The sequence below is a fragment of the Dermacentor andersoni genome, chromosome 3 (genome assembly GCF_023375885.2).
Source record: "Dermacentor andersoni chromosome 3, qqDerAnde1_hic_scaffold, whole genome shotgun sequence".
In the NCBI taxonomy this organism is placed as follows: domain Eukaryota; kingdom Metazoa; phylum Arthropoda; class Arachnida; order Ixodida; family Ixodidae; genus Dermacentor; species Dermacentor andersoni.
The window spans coordinates 27,657,552-27,674,529 of NC_092816.1; the positions used below are offsets into that span (position 1 = coordinate 27,657,552).

At 49.8% G+C, this 16,978-nt stretch overlaps 1 protein-coding gene across 12 annotated transcripts in view; it reads right to left on the minus strand.

Annotated features, from left to right (window-relative positions):
- The window catches only part of LOC126518504 (uncharacterized), a 212,639-nt gene that overhangs the window by 46,286 nt on the left and 149,375 nt on the right, over positions 1-16,978 (minus strand). For all 12 annotated transcript variants that reach the window (XM_072287101.1, XM_072287100.1, XM_072287106.1 and 9 more), the window contains exon 3: positions 15,184-15,391. The gene's annotated coding sequence lies outside the window, so the exon portion shown is untranslated. The remainder of the gene's footprint in view (positions 1-15,183; positions 15,392-16,978) is intronic.

Below are 16,978 nucleotides of genomic sequence, written 5' to 3' on the forward strand. Positions count from 1 at the left end.
CTAACACTTTTTGACCGTAAGAGTGCTGTTTGCCATTGGCCGATCGCATTCGCTAATATGTCCAACATCACGGTTGGCTGGTACCTACTCTTACGCTAGAAATTTTCGTAAGAAGAAGCTTTAGCTCGGGCCCAACTCCGACGCGGCCTATTCAAATACATGTAAAACGCAAAAATGCTTTTCTGAGATAACCCCTGGACCAATTCTGATGAAATTTGTTGTATGTGAAAGAGAAAGTTAAATTCTAGTGACTGTTGAAAGCGGAATTTCGAATTAGGCCTTGAATTTTGCCGAAACGATTTTCAAACATTTGAAAGATCGAAAAAAATAGACGCACGACGTTTATAAATTAATAACCCGACATCAAGAACAGATATCGCGCTTCTGTAAACGGCATCCATTAAATCATTTAAAGCGGACAAATTCAACATGTCAATTTATATCTTACGTAAACTTGTTACGTTGTGTATAAGGGTTCTGCAAAAGCTGTATTTACATATTACTGAATTTTTCTAAATTCATGTGTAACATATCAATTTTGTCTGCTTTAGATGTACTATCATATGCATTTCACAGAATTGTGATATCAATTTTCGTTGCTGAGTTCATCATCATCATAAGCCTGGTTATGCCCACTGCAGGGCAAAGGCCTCTCCCATACTTCTCCAACTACCCCTGGTCATGTACTAATTGTGGCCATGTTGTCCCTGCAAACTTCTTAATCTCATCCGCCCACCTAACTTTCTGCCGCCCTCTACTACGCTTTCCATCCCTTGGAATCCATTCCGTAACTCTTAATGACCATCGGTTATCTACCCTCCTCATTACGTGTCCTGCCCATGCCCATTTCTTTTTCTTGATTTCAACTAAGATATCATTAACTCGCGTTTGTTCCCTCACCCAATCTGCTCTTTTCTTATCCCTTAACGTTACACCTATCATTCTTCTTTCCATAGCTCGTTGCGTCGTCCTCAATTTAAGTAGAACCCTTTTCGTAAGCCTCCCGGTTTCTGCCCCGTACGTGAGTACTGGTAAGAGTACTGGTTGCTGAGTTGCGCAGTTGTAAACTTATAGTTTCATTTTCTGAACATTTTCTATTTTTGCCAATTTTTAGTAAAAACTTGAGGATCTAAATCAAATATTCGAAACCAACAGTCACTAGATTTTAAGTTTTTCTTATTAAATGCAATAAATCTTGTCAAATTCGGTGCAGTGGTTGCCGATAAAGCTAATTCTCCTTTTACATGTATTTAAATGAGAGCACCTGAGCTAAAGCTTCCTCGTAAGATCAAATTCCAGCCAAATATGGCTACATATTAGCAACAGTGCCAACACGAACGAAAACTTTTTGAAGTACACACCGAGGTTCTTGTATATATATATATATATATATATATATATATATATATATATATATATATATATATATATATATATATATATATATATATATATATATATAAGCTACATGTTAGCCACAGAAAAAGAAAAGCTATGGGGACACCTAAACAGTTCTCATGATGTGTAAATGGGAGAGCATTACTTATCGCCGAGCTTCGTGTAGCGGCAAATTGTTGCCGAGTTTAGTGCTGCTGAGTTATGTTTCCGAGTGTAATGTTGCTGCTTGCGAGGTCGCGACAACGCAAGACAACAAACCGGGGCCACATTGCGATCTGTCAGCCGAGTTGTATTTGCCGAGTTCTCATTAAAGTAGCGTTTCACGCGCATTGCATTGAGTGTTCCTTCTCGGTGGCACCACTTTGCCGAGCGATGGCAGTACTTTTCCGAACGGCGTCATTGTGTTGACAACACACTTCTTCATCGGGTTCGTAGGCGAGCTCGACCTCGTACTCTGGAGGGATGTCGTAGACTTCGTCGTCCGACGACGGGTATCGCTGGAGCGCGTCGCATCTTAATCGTCGTCGTTCATGGGCTCCGGCGACGGCGTCTGCGGGCCCCCCGACAACGCGAAAGGCTGAGCGAGCGGCTGAAGTGGCAGCCGCTCGCTCTACCACCTAGTGAATGGGCTATGGGTTATGCCCGTTCCCATAGGTATGGGTTCCTATGGGTATGCCCATTCCATTCACCTTGTGAATGGAATGGGCTATGGGAATGGGTTATGGGCTCTGCCCGCCAGGCAAAGCCCATAACCACGTACACAGGCTCGAACATATTCATCACTCCTAATGGTAACCAGCAAATGGGGAGGGCGTAAATTTTCTTTCGATGTTCCCAAGAGCGACTGCGCGCAATTTGTTTTTAGTCACTTAGATATGTTACGTGATGCAAGCGTCATGGCTGACGAGCATGTCTGTGCAAAAGCTGCATGAAGTATTCACGACGTTTATTTGGGCGCCAACATGAGAACGTACAAGTCGTAGTAATCTGTTTCGTAGAGTGGTGAATGAAGGGCTGGGGTCGTCACATTTGTTGCAGAAACAGATTGTAACCAGGTTTCTTTTTTGGCGTGATGAAAAGGATGCTTTTCTGAGAACAATGATACAAGCGCGATTACGCGATTCATTGCCTGGTTATGTAGCGTCGTCCATGTATACGCGGCCAATGGCTCTATAGGTGTATTTCTGCGCGAAGTGGTCGCGTCTTTTGATATACTAAGGACGAGACCTTCAAGTGAATATCTGGCCGCTCTTACTCGTAAGAAATTATACAAAGATCTTGTTGATGTATTCTTGTCTGAACCTTTGTATCGTACAGTATTTGTGTTAGGTTCAGAACGAGATGTTCATAAGGGAGTTAAAAGAATGCCGGTAAAAGCCTCTGTTAAATCTTCCTTTTTCCAATTACAAGCAGGCACCCTCCCAGTGACGCCATGGATGCAAATCGAAGGCATATTTGTACATTGGTCTGTGAATTGATTGATATGCAAAAAACTGGAGACTATCGAGCATATCTTTCTGGACTGTCATGGCGCAGTGTTTTTTGTGGGATATTCTAAAACGCGGCATTAAAAAAGATTTGCCGATAAGCCCATTCAGAATACGTTTCCTGCTGTCATGCGCGGAACCAGGGGGAGTGCCTTGCGACCTGTTAATCCTTCTGTGCATGCACAGCGTGTGGTGAACGCGCAGGGATATTAAACACGGGCGCATTGCCGAGACCCCTGCCCAACAGTATACTTCATTGAAAGTGTGCTATACATACGCGAATTTTTCTGTGCACAGAGTTATCCTCCTGATTGGCTACCTGTTTTGGACAAACTGACCAACTTACATGGTTTTTATCACAACACACTGGTCAGGCATTGACTAGTGTTTTTATGGCCATGTAATATTTACGATGTAGCTCCTTTTGCCAAGCTGGTAATAAAGCAACAAAAAAAAAAGAAAGCAACGGTGGCGCAGTGGTTAGCGCGCTCGGCTACGCAGTGGTAGCAGTGGTGGTGGAGCAGTTGATCGCACGCTCACCGTAGCAACTTTTTATTTTTAGTTAGATGAATTTGGCCCACTTTGTTTGCCACATTTCTGCCACTGGTTTCCGATGTCGGCGGGATCGCACAATGAGCCAAGTAATGCTTTCGCATTAAAAAGAAGGAGCGGAATGCCCTGTACAACATAGTAAAAAAAGCGAGAATGCCAGAAATTTTTTTTTTTCCTGGAAGCACGCACTCATTCCAGGAACCTCCTCAGTGGTATAACTTCAAAGGAGCATGAAGGCATCACGCAACGCAAGCCACGCTCTTGAATCGACTACGCAAAAGACGACGAGAGCCGCCTTTCTTTCATGCGTCACTTCAACGAGGTGAAAAAAAAAATAAACAGCATTAAACAAACAATAATAATAACAAAGTAGAAGAAATCTCTACGGTCCCTCGTGCGCTTCGTCTGGTCCCGCGGGAAGCAGCAGTAGCAGACGTCAGCGTCTGGCTCCTGGAAACGAAGTCGACGTGCGGCCCTTATTTATGCATCAGTGCGGTGACGCTACCATCACAATCTATCACCAGCGCGACGTACCGCGCAGCCGTTACTGAGCCCGCTGTCGGACTTTTTTTTTTTCCCCGAGTCTATCGCGTATACAGAAAAAAGAAGGGGACAGAAAATATGATGATGGCGATATCTATACGCCGACGGTAGCAGGAGAAAGACCATTGCCAGGGGGGAACGCCGCTCTATGGGCATCGCGCGTCGTCTACTCGACAGACGCGCGTATTTTCTCGTTCACACAGCGGCGTACGCAACGTCTTATATATATATATATATATATATATATATATATATATATATATATATATATATATATATATATATCGACGTCTCATGGCCTAATTTGTATATATTACCCGAGCGACAATTTCTTAGTTTTCTGGAAGCTAGTGGGACGCGTTATTATCCGAGAAGCACGTTCAGAACCTATCGGTGTCAAGAAGCAGCTAACATACGCGACGGGCGAAATTTGTAGCCGATCATCGCTCGCCTCTCGCATCAGGGGCTTTGTTTTATACCGCGGAACGTCACAAAAGCATTTTCCGACTGCTTGTTCGCCCTTACCTTCGCGCATTGCTGACGTTCATTAATACATTAAGTCCTGTCTCGTGAAAGTCATGCAGCGTGTTTAACGCTATGTAGCAAGGATGAGCCAATCGGTAAAAGCAAGCGTGTATTCTTCAGCGGCTGCGTCGCCTGCTCTTGGTGGAGCAGACGTGTTTCAAGAACGTCGTCTGCCCATGCTGGAGAGCTGACGACGCTATTGTTGCATGACGTCTGGCCAATCTGTTCGTCGACTGCTGTGCAGCGAAGAGCAGCACGCGTATACATATATAAGGACTGATTATAAACTCGGCCCTATTTTCTTCCCTCGTACTACTGGCCGTATCTGCATTACCCTGCAGCCTTGGCAGAGCTGCACCGTTTTTGTGAGGCAGAAAGTGTGTGTGGACACGACCGGCTTATCAAATTTAAATCTGTGCACGGCATGGCGATGCCGACAACAAGTAAACGCAACAAAGGTATGTTCCATGCCTCCGTGCATGACGGACCTTCGCGCGCGTGTATTCCAAGACTTCAGCGCTCAAATGCACAGCATCTGTCGGAATTGTTGCTTCGGAGAGAACAGTATTCGCACAAGAAGCATATAACTGCTGCATTTCCATCGTTTAGGAAGTAACAGAAAATTTTCAGAGAGTAAACAAGAACACGACACGGAGCCGGCGTCCTCCCTGTCTTGTTCTTTGTTAGTCTGGATTTTTTTCTATTTCTTCTGAAGCGCTGTAACTGCAGGAGTTACCACAAATCCAACTAGCCCAGCTTTATGTCAGAGGCATATTATGTATGATGATGTATAACGAAAATGCATGTGGTAAAAACCATCCTCATCTGGACGTCATTTCGGAACAACGTTGTGTCCGATATCCAAGTAACCGCGTTTGTTCTTTCATGTCGAAATTCGCCTTCGTGCCACCCGCTAGAGAACTGGGAACGGCGGCACGGCCGAGAGTCCAAGCTGCCATCCGGTTGCCATTCTGCACTGTTGGGGAGCCAGAGCTCGCGCCAGCCACAGGGCAGCAGCAAGAACACCGTTGTTCATGTCCCTTTCGACGTCTGTGTCGTCGTCTGTTCATACAGCGCAAGACTGCGGAAAGTTTAGCGCAACTAGTATCTGGTAAGTATACCGGGTATACGCCCAAAATGTGCACGGTGGGTTACAAAAGCTACCTTGTAGCGTCACTCGCGAGTCCATTACGAAACGAGCGCTGGAATCTGAGCACTAGGTCCTCGCCATTTCGCACCGTTCGACACTGACGCTCCTTGAGCAAGAATCGAAATCGAACTAACCACGTCGATCTCGGCACCAGAGTGTTCCTGCCGTTCAATCACCGCCTAGGTTGCTTTGAATGAATGATTAATCTAAACAGCAACCAACGTGTCGGCAGTGTGCATGCATCGCGGCGTTTTTCTGCCGAGCACCAGTGGATGCTTCGCCGACACTCGAGGCTTCAGCACAGCTGCACGGCATTAGTCGGACACGGTGTGGCCGCCGTGGTAACAAGGGAGACACCATGAGGGAGAGGAGGATGGAAGAATGAGGGGAAGGGGGAGGGCATCATTTGTTGCGCCCCCTCGGCACCAACCGATGCGGGCGGCGTGTTCTTCTTCGAAGAGGGGCAAAGAAACTGTGCGAAAGAAAAAAAAAAAAGAATAAAGGCTCCGAGACTATCACGCTCGCCTCCTGCTTCCTCTCGGCGCCTCTCCCCAGCACCCTCGAAAACCTGACGCCGCAGCCGCCGGAAGGCTGGGCTCTTCCGAAGGAGCTTCTCCCCGCTGCCACTGTAGTACCACCGGCACCACTACGGGCCCGACCGAGCACACAGAGGGAGACCCACGCTCCAGGCCCGAAATAATAAAGAAGCCATTAGACTCGAGAGAGACCCACGGCACGGTCGTATAAAGGCGGGAGGGCTTCGACGCGAAATGCCTCTCAGAACGGCACGGCACCGTGCACCTCTCCACCCACCGACCCTCTTTCTTGGCAAAGCCGTCAAGGAAGCGGCACTTCTCCCCAACACCATCACTCCGGCGATGGCGACGGAGAGCCGTGCTTTCACAGAAAGCAGCGCTCGCGCCTTGCAGGTGGCCGAAGCGGCGCAGTGTGTACGTGGTGACCGTTGTCGTCCACTGGGGCATTCCGCGCCGTCTCCTGGTCGACCCGGAGCCAGCCGCCGCCCGCTTCGAGAAGCTCCATCGCGACGTTGACATCGCCCCGTGCATAGAGCCGAGCACGCCGTCTTTTGTCCACGTCATCAACTGCTGGGCTCATCCGGTGAATAATTCTCCCAAAAGATTGAACGTAAAATCACAAGCACAAGGCAAGGACGTAGCGGGTCTTACCGTTACGACCCGACTGTTACCAGTGAAATTTTCTGTTCAATGCACACGGCGCTCAAGGGCTACAACGTATACGCTTGAAAGAATGCTCGCTGTTTGCAGACTGGACCCGTTTTCACAAGACCTCGCGCGATAGGACTGCGCGTAAAAGCAAATACCAGCCAGCCCTGATGCTGATGCGAAGGCCGCTGGCCAAAGGAAAATAGCACTTACGAATGAAACAAAGGTTTTGTGAATTCGGCCCCTGCTTTTAAAACGCTGCGTGTTGACGGAACGACTGCCCCATCTCCGCGATAGCCGTGCACGATATGACGTCGTCTTTTTAAAGCTAAGCATTCTTTGCCTCTTGCCAGGCACATTGCCGTGTAAGTTCCCGTCTCATCTCGCTTGGGCCCTCATCAAATAAAATTTACATGTCCGCAGCTGAAATATTAACAAGCGTACAAATGACAGAAGCTCTACCCATTAGGCCACAAGCGCCTGCATGGAGCAAGTGAACAACTTTGCCACGCTCCATCTCACGTGCATGCAAGCTAGCACTTATTGGAACGATTGGCGCCTTCTTGTTAATTCGCGTAGCAACAATTCTCTTCGTGCGACAGCGCGCCAGTTTCCTCTATTCTTCCCTCACTGCAGGTAACCATTTGATGCGTTATGCGACAGTGCACCCTTCGGGATTGCCCAAAGGTGTATACCTATGTCGTAGCATTTGCGCCATCTAGTAACACTGCGGAACTACAAACAGTGCTAGATAGCTGCAGCTACTTTCAATAAGCTTCGCATAACACTGCAGGATTCATGCGCTGTGCGGTATCTGCACGTATTTATGTTTTGCAATACTTCTGCAACCACGTTACATCACAAAACATTGACAGCGGCTTCCCCACAAGGCGTCCTGCACCGTGTCAAGGCTCGCGCTCACGCGCGAGTTCTGAAGCAGCAAGCACTAAGCGCGCGAGACGGCTATCCATGCACACGACGAGACGGAAATGCGGCTTCTGTTTCCTTTCTAATCATCGACCAAGATAGCAGCACGCATGCGTGCTGTTTCTACGAATTGCCAACACACCAAAGCTTCCTTCTGATCGTTTACGTCTGAAGACTATAAAAGTAGGAACACGTGACCGTGAAGAGCAGACGACGAAAAAATGGGAAAGTTTCTCATTATTTACAAGAACGGAGATCGCCAGAAGAAGCACCGAACACAAGCAGGCAATGCGAGCAACAGACCCCCCGACGACGTCGTTCTCCCTTCGTGTCTGAAACATTCTAGCCGTCCTTCATCGCGCAGTGGGAATAATATGAGCAGCAGCGACTCCACGTGCGCTCGCTGGAGCGCACGAGATATGTCCGGAGGCAAATTACGGCCAGCCACGTATCGCACGCGCCGAGGAGAGCGCGTGCCACGCGCTCCTGACGTTGCGCCTCCCGACGCTCATAACCGGGCACTCGTCCCTCCCCCCCCCCCCCCCCCCCCCCGCTACTGGTCGCCCCTATTCCACACAAATTCCATTCCCTTTCTTATACCCACTCCCCTCGCGATTTAAGAAACGAGCGCGGTGGAGTATAAGTACCACGCGCTTTCTATGGAGGGAGGGTTACACGTGCAGAAGTGCGCGTGAGTGCGCTTTCAGCTATGCGTTCGTCTCGCCGAAGGACCCCGTTGTTCCCCTATCAAATCAAGGGAAACCGCGGCGTTACACGGATATGGCACCGCGTCCAAAGTAGGGCTCGTTTGCAAAATACAACGCAATGTCGCTTCCCCGCGAAATGCGCAAAAGGCAGCGGGAGTAACTGAGAAGTGAGCGGCAAACAAACAAAAAGTAATCTATAAAAGCCATATAGCTCTCCCCAACGCTTGCGCTAGAGAGAAAAGAAACCCTATCTGTTTCTGACGTGCCGCGTCGTGATGGTCTTTTCTTTACGAGCGCCCCCGGCCTGCGTCGAACATCGGGCGCTGTTACATAACTGTTATCTCGAGAGGCTGGGCTGTTTAGAAGACGCGACGGCATTTCTTTTAACAGTACATTGCGGTATTCGCTCAGTTGTCGGCGCATTTCCTTGCGCAAGCATCTCTCTCTCTTTCCTTTTTTTTTTTCAGAAAGCTGTCACAGGAAAGCGCACGCCGATGGCGACACAGGAAAAATTGAGACACTTTTTTTTTTTTTTGCAAGCGACGAAATGTCTTCTGCGGCAATCTGCACGGTGGAATGAACAAATCCTCGCAGGCTAATAATTATATAGGTACTGTGATACAATCCTCAAGGCTCCCGTCTGGGATAACGAACGTAACGGTTATATTGCTTTTTTTCCCCTTCAGTTTACTCAGCCAGCAGACAGTGTAATTAGGGTCGGTCAGTGCAATCAACGTTCTGCGCGCTTTGGTTAAAGACATCGTCACACGTTCGTTGCTGCCACCGGCGATTCCACTGCTGCAGTCGTCGACGTCTCCAGGCGGTACTGCATAACAGGGAGCGCACACTCTACCGTAAACGTATTGCCTTTTGTGGAGCATCGGGTGACCAAAAACGTGTGCTGCCGGATCGGTGGCGCCACTGGGTGGCATATAGTAGCTGCTGGTGTAACGTTGTACACGACGGCAGTTACATAGTCTTTTATTGCTTCTTCGAACGAGAACACACATGTAACAATAAAAAAAAAAACGTTTCTCTTGTTGTAGTTGGAAAAAGGTGTCGCGACCAGCGTTGCTGCAGTACTCGCTGAAGGCTAAAGCTCTACAATGTCTAATGTTACGGCCAGCCACGTAGCAACGCAGCAGAGGCCTTCACTAGTCTCGCTCCGTTCCTTCCCACTCGGTGCAGCGAACAACCAAGGCACGAAGAAGACGAAGCGACACACGGTTGCTGTCGACACACACACAGCCGCACGTCGCCTGCCCTCCCTTGTCCACCGCAACCAGTTGAACGACCCCTCGTACCATGGCCCTGGAAGGCGTCCCCCAAGGAAGAACAGAAGTGGCCTTTCCGCCTTTGCATCCGCCAGCTTGCCTCGAGAAAAGCAGCGGCAACGCGCTCTCTGCGATAAGCGCGCGCAGTTATCGTCACTGAGCTGTCGTATACACGTAGTGATAACAACGCGCGCGCGTGAGACCGTCATCATTCCGTTTAACTATTCTCAATGTCGCGGCCAGCCAGTGACCTCCGCGATCGCAGACCTTGCGAGAAACAGATCTGCTCGCTGAGTCAACGCAGGTGGCATGAGAGAGCGAAGTCGGCGCAACGCCTCTCTGCACGCATCCGACATTCTCTGAAAAGCACGCATAATAATGCGCCAGTGTAAAGGCAGTTGTAGCAGGCGCCCTCTGATACTCTACATTTATCCGACGACGCCCAGCCGGCGCGCACTGTCCGATTTCGGATGTCGTGCATTTTCCTTCCTCTACGAGGCTACGGGACAAACAACGCGGGGACAAGTGCATTCGCACGATGGCGCTCTTAATGACAGGGCTCTAAAACCCCTTGGTCACCGACTCTAAGGAGCTTTCCTAATGAGTCCCAAAACTCGCGGTATCCCTGCATTCTTCCTCGGTCATCATCATCATCATCAGCAGCAGCATCTTGTATACGTCCACTGCAGGACGAAGGCCTCTACCAGCGATCACCAATTATCCCTAGTCTTTAGCTGGTTCCAAGTTGCGTAGGTATTCCTGTGCGATTCCTGCATGATTCCTGCGTACAGGTATAATAATGCACTGTGCTACATTCTAGTCGTTCTATGTGGTTATTCTGCTTGCGTCAAATACGGCAGTATACGATACAGAGCGCACATACATATTCTTTTGGTTGGAGCCAAAGTGTAAAGGCTTGTTTGGTGTGTTCGTTATTTGTGCTCGCCTTCAACGTGATCCGAACCAGTGCCGGTTGTTCTGGTTCTGTGCTATCTTTTATTGGTTCAAAGTCACTCCAACTACAGCTGAAGTCTCAATGGTCTGCTTATCAGTTGTTGTTTTTATTATTCTCAACTTTAACATGGCTGCCACGAAGAACTTAGAAGTGGAGTAGGTGCTCGCTGCGTTGGTTGTGCCTTTATGTGTGCGTGCGGTCCGGGTCCCGCTTGGCCCCTGAGGCAGTGGTCGCGAGGGTTTCCGGGAGCCCTCAATCCGTAATCCGTCGACACACAACAGCTAAAAGGGGAGGCCAGCAGGCTCACCTAGTAAGTTTGCTTTCTGGAAAACGGCGCCAAGAAACTCCCGGAGACCCCATGTCGTCGACACCGCACCCTGCCGACGAGACCGCCCCCGTCCCGGAGGCCCCGTCTTCGAGGGTCGCTCTTCGTGCGCCGCCGTAGTGGGGAACGAACTGTCGCTGCTCCCTCGGCCACCGTATACCTGTTTCGTTCTGAATTCTCCTTCGCTAACTGTGACCAGACATACTGTAAGTTCCCTCTGCTCGGAGCTAAGTGTTACACTGTATAACACGATAATTTCCCTAGCCTCCTGAAGGCTTATGGAAAGCAGGTAATCCTTGCATTTTACCAGGAGAAGAACGGCAAATACAGGGGCGCGTTTGCTGCTTTAACGATGCATATATGCCTTGCGGGCTGTCTTGTCCTTATCGGCCCCTAACATCGAGCCTAACTAACCCTCGAGTCGAACCAGCTGGACATGTACAGCTCAATACACGTACACCTGCGTGCGAGCTGGACAGTTTTCGCTGAGGCAACGCACAACGCGCTGCGCTGGAAATCGTCGTTGGGTTTTCCCGGACGCCAGCGCGCTATCGACGGTCGACCATTTTAGCCAAAGCCACCTTTGCTTTAGCACGCCGTACACACGCGATGCGGCGACGAAAAAGCGTACGCGCGAACGGTTGTCGCGGCACATGCCATTACGGCACGTGCTCTCTCATTACGTATACGGAACGCGTGCTGCGACGCATCGGGTGCGCGTGTGTGTTGCATCATAGAAGCCGACGACGAGCGGCTGGGGCAATTTCGCGCTCCAACACGGGGATGGGCGATACAGTGAGTTGTAGTGTATAACGCAGCCCGCGCCTGTTCTCCCCTGCACATCCCCCACCTCGCGTAATATACGGCGTCGGCGAGATAGGCGCGCGGCGCCAAAGCAGGTGCCGAGGGGGGCGGGAATTCCGCGAAGATGGTTAACGTATATAGGGCGGCTATACAGTGCGAAATGCAAGCTTCGTTTGCAACCCGATCTAGGTCGTATTATAGTAACCGTGTCACGTGAGGACTTCCTTCAAGGGCTATCGAGTCGATGGCCTTCGCGATTCTCAAACACTATATCGAACTCGAGTGATTTGCGTAGCTGCTGTATATACGTGCACTGCAAGTCCGATATAGGCGTTGAGATGTTTCAAAAAAAAAACGCTCACACCGAGCGCCCCTTTCGCCAGCGATGATACTGCCTCGACCGACAGTATAAGCATACCTTAAAGTCAACTTATAAATACATTGAACGTGCATTTCCACTGTCATTGAGTGGCCGTGTTCCGCCCCCCCCCCCCCTCCCCCTCTGCAGCCACACATGTGGGCACCGCTAGTACCAGCAAACATCTAGCGTGCCTTCACCCCACGGGGCCATCGTGTTCCGATTCTTCTGTCATGCACTCAGCAACTGCGCGATACTGGGGTATACATGCAGCCGATATTGTATACGCAATCATTCGTCATTAGGCAAATAATAATAAAAAATTAGACTTCACGTTTATCCATTTTGATGCGCACACAACAAACGAAACTCGGGACAGTGCAGGGCCCATGGCAAGGTGGGATTGGTTGGTGATTTGTATTATAAAGTATCAACGCGTGGTGATGAGGTGTAGCGCAACACATGCAGGGACACGAACACCAGGAACGACAAAAAGAAAGCCGTTTGTCCCGTACGTAACTTCGCTGTGTCGGCAAGACCGATGGAGTTGTGAAATGTCGAACAGTTTGCCTCCCCGTCGTAACCCGTTCAACGTCTCCACTCCACCGTACACATCCACCGCGGTTCTTAGTGGCCATGGTGTTGTGCTGCTAAGCACGAAGTCGCTGGATCGAATCCAGGCCACGGCGGCCGCATTTCGATGGCACCGAAATGCGAAAGCACCCGTGTGATTAGATTTAGGTACACGTTAAAGAACCCCAGGTGGTCCAAATTTACGGAGTCCCCCACTACGGCGTGCCTCTTAATCAGATCGTGGTTTTGGCACGTAAAACCCAATAATTATTTTTTCCCTACCATACACAGCGAGGTCTGTAACGAGTCGCTCGCCGAACAGGCTTTACTATAAAACCAAAACTGTGCCACACTCCAACATCGCGTTTCGTGTCGACTGAGGGAAGGGCATCCGCGCCCACGCGAATAAAAAAGTGCCCCAGTTGGGCGGTCGCCCCTTCCGTTCGCCGACACGCAGCGTAGCGGCCGTCGCTCGCTGACTGCAGTGCCTGCATCGTGCGGTGTTCCGCGCCGGGGAGGATCTGAGTCACGCGCAGCCGCCGCCGTTCGTTACGTAGCTATGGAAACCCCTCTTCCTCCTCCTCCTCTGGAGATCCGAAGAGAGAGGAGCTCCTCGCTCGATTTCCTTCCTCCCCTGCACGAACCGTGGCTGTGCGTGCGTGCGTGCGTGCGTGCGTGCGTGTGTGTGCGTGCGTGCGTGCGTGTGTGTGTGTGTGTGTGTGTGTGCGTGCGTGCGTGCGTGCGTGCGCGCGTGCGCGCGTGTGCGCGCGCGCGCGCGCGCGCGTGTTTGTGTGTGTGTGTGTGTGTGTGTGTGTGTGTGTGTGTGTGTGTGTGTGTGTGTGTCGACCAAAATATTCGCTGGCCACTGGATATTTTCCAGACCAGTAAGCAACGGCGACAAGGGGCCGCGTTTTGTAACGATCCATTTCATTTTCCAATATTTCTCGCCCCTTCACATTGTCTCGCACGAATTTGCGACTCCCCCCTCCCCCTCTCCACCCCCCCCCCCCCGCTACGACCAGACTTGGACGCTTGGCAGGATGCGCAATACGTAACAAGAACTCTGTTGAATCAGATACGACAGAACAAATACGACCCAAGGTTACTTTTATCGCCCAAGACAAAATGCGGCCCAAAATGACTGGCATTAGAACGCCACACTGAACTTCGCACGCAATGCTACTCAAATGGAATATAATGAAATTGAGTGATTCCTTCAATCCATCCAAACCATCCACGCACACCACCCAAATCCCTTTTGCGCTCAGACCGCAGGGCGAGCACGTCATAATGACCACTGCCCACTGGGGCTGCAATAATTCGTTTCCATTGATTCCGTTCCTTCCTTATCACCCATCGCGACGAGTAGCCGATGCCGGCGATATACAGGGTGTTTCACATAACTTGAGCCGCGCTTTAAGAATATGCAAATGCTACACAGCTGGACAGAACCAAGGTAATTGCTTGTTTGCCGTCGCTTGGAGATACTCAGATTATATTTTGCATTTCACATAATGAGATATTTAGCCTTAATGAATTAATCAACTTTATTATTATAATTAGATGAAAAGTGTCAATGATAAAATAGTAAAGCAACATGAAAAACTCCCGATACAGCTTTCTGTTGCTCAATACGCGCTACATAGCTTCTTTCACGCTCGGAAAAAAAAAACCTTTATGTAGCACGTATTGAGCAACAGAAAGCTGTATCGGGAGTTTTCCATGCTGCTCCATAATTTTCTCATTAGCACAATCCATCGAACTATAATATTTGAGAAGTTAATTAATTCATTAAGATTAATTATCTAATTAGGCGGAATGCAAAAAATAATCCGAGTATCTCCAAGCGACGACAAACAACGGTACCTTGGTTCTATCCAGCTACGTAGCATTTGCATATTCTTAAAGCGTGGCTCAAGTTATGTGAAACACCCTGTATAGCACAGGCGTAGCGTCCTGCCAGCCACTGACGAAGGACGGAAAGAACGAAAAAACATAACGAAGAGAATCGTTACAAATACGGCTACCGGCCGTATCCAAAAGTATGCCACGATCCGATTCCTTAGCAGCGGGTGTACTTTGCATGAAAAAAAAAGAAAAAGAAAGACGGTATACGTCTTAGCAGCGTCGGCCCTATATTCGACAAGTCCTTGTACGCATACAATCGTAAACCCCATTGAGTGTGACCATTCGCAAGCCTCCCTTCCTGGTCTGCTGCATCACGAGTGACGGCGATAAAATTAACTTTTGAAAGTAATAAATAAGGGCACAATGAAACACGTCAAAAAGAAAAAAGAGTGAAGCAGAGTGGGGTAGGGGGGTGGGGGGGGGTGCAGAAGATGCGTCGAGTGATGGAACAACGGGGGCGAAGTGCTCTGGCGCGTATAAAATCTAGGCGGTGCTGCCCGAACCACCACTCACCAGGCTGTTGGCTCATAATCCTGGCGGGGTCTTCGGAAGCCTGCCCTTTTCTTTTTTTCGTCCGTCTCTCTCTCGCTCTCTTCTCGTCTTTTTCGATGCGGCACGCGCGAGTCCGCTGCACTGGTGTATAGCGGAGTGGCGCGGGGTATTTGGGCGTGCCCGGGCGCTTCGGCGATGCTCGTGGTGGTGTACAGTTGGTGGGATATCCCTGAGGAAGAGAAGAAAAGAGAGAGAGGCGCATTCAAGCGATTGGTCGGCTCTTTTTTCTCCCCGCGCTCAGCACACACGTAACAGACAAGCCAAGGATGTGTCAGCTGGGCGAGAAGCAGCGCGCGGCATGAAAGAGCCATAATGAAGAAAAAAAAAACTAAGAATGAAATGAAAGGGGAAAAAATAAGGGAACTAAGTGGAGAGGGAGTGCGCGTAGCAAGGACAACAAGTGATAAGGGAACGCAGAGAAGGGGGGAAGAAAAAAAAAGTGGCAAGTAAGCGAGTGCAACGCCAATTTCAGGGCGGCGATTAAAAGGAAAGGGTAAATAAACAAGGGCGCTCTGGAAAGCGGGCCGCCCCTTCGCGGTCGTGCCGACCCATTTGTTGCGACAGTAGGGCCCGGTTCCGTGGAGCCGTCTTCCTCGTAAATGTTTACTTCTGTTTCTTTTTTTTTTCTCAGCATGGATATCTGGACGACACACGGGTAAGCACAGATGCATGTAGCACTGAAGGCGTGCACCGGCGGCGAGGCAGGCGAATGTAGCATACAGCGTGATTTGGTGGTTTGAACGCGCAATGCCCACGTGACACATGCACAGGGACCGCTGACGCGTAGACACGAAACGTACTCAGGCCGGACACGTGTTTACGTGTCAGAGAGCCCCCGTGCGTAGTCACGTGAGCAACAGGCAACGGAAGTTACACCATCAAGTCACGACTGTGACGCCATATCAACTTGACACAAACTAACACCCGGCCCATCACAGCACAGAAACACCTTGGCTCAACGCATATAATAATGCCACATACTCGTAACTGAGAAGAAACGCGGCAGCAGTTGGGATCTTCGGACGGAACCAAGCGCTCTGGAATGCCGTTTCCACCAGAGCCAAGTGACTTGCCATCACTGTGACAATTCCACAAACGTACTACAGATGGCGCGATATGCGAGTGCGTGGAAACCATTCGACCCGTCGAACGACTGCCCACATATACGCCCCAGTGAGACATTATAAGAAAAAAAAAGAATGGATTCCTAGTTCTTGCAAGGTCGCGACAAGTTGCAACAAGTTCCCACTGGTCGCAACAGTCCAAAACAGTCATCTTTCCGAACATTTGTCCGACAGATTGGACGGTTCTGACGTACATCAATGTGAGTCAGACTATATGGAGTGGACAAGTGGCCGATCTGGTCGCCATCGTTCACAAGAAATGAATACAGGCCATCGCCGCTATGGGGCCACGCATGGTCACGCGCTCGTAACCAACAGATCTCGAACCTGCAGCCATGGACTATTCGCAACTTTCACGTACGGTGGCGCCGTCGTGCGGCGGCGGCCGGAAACAATCGAAAGATTATACTCGCCGCTGGCTGCCGCCCGTTCGGGTGGCGTATTGGTGTTGTGTACGCTTTTCCTTCACTTTTGGTTGATGTTTTAACGCGTTCAAAGCTCCCGTGGGATACTGAAGGACACTTAACATGCTCAGAATGAGCAAACATAGAAGTAACCGTATTTGCTGCGTGCCGCAATGGGTGCCGAGAGGTAGTTATGCGGTGAGGTGAGCCTTCACTCATTCCCACCGG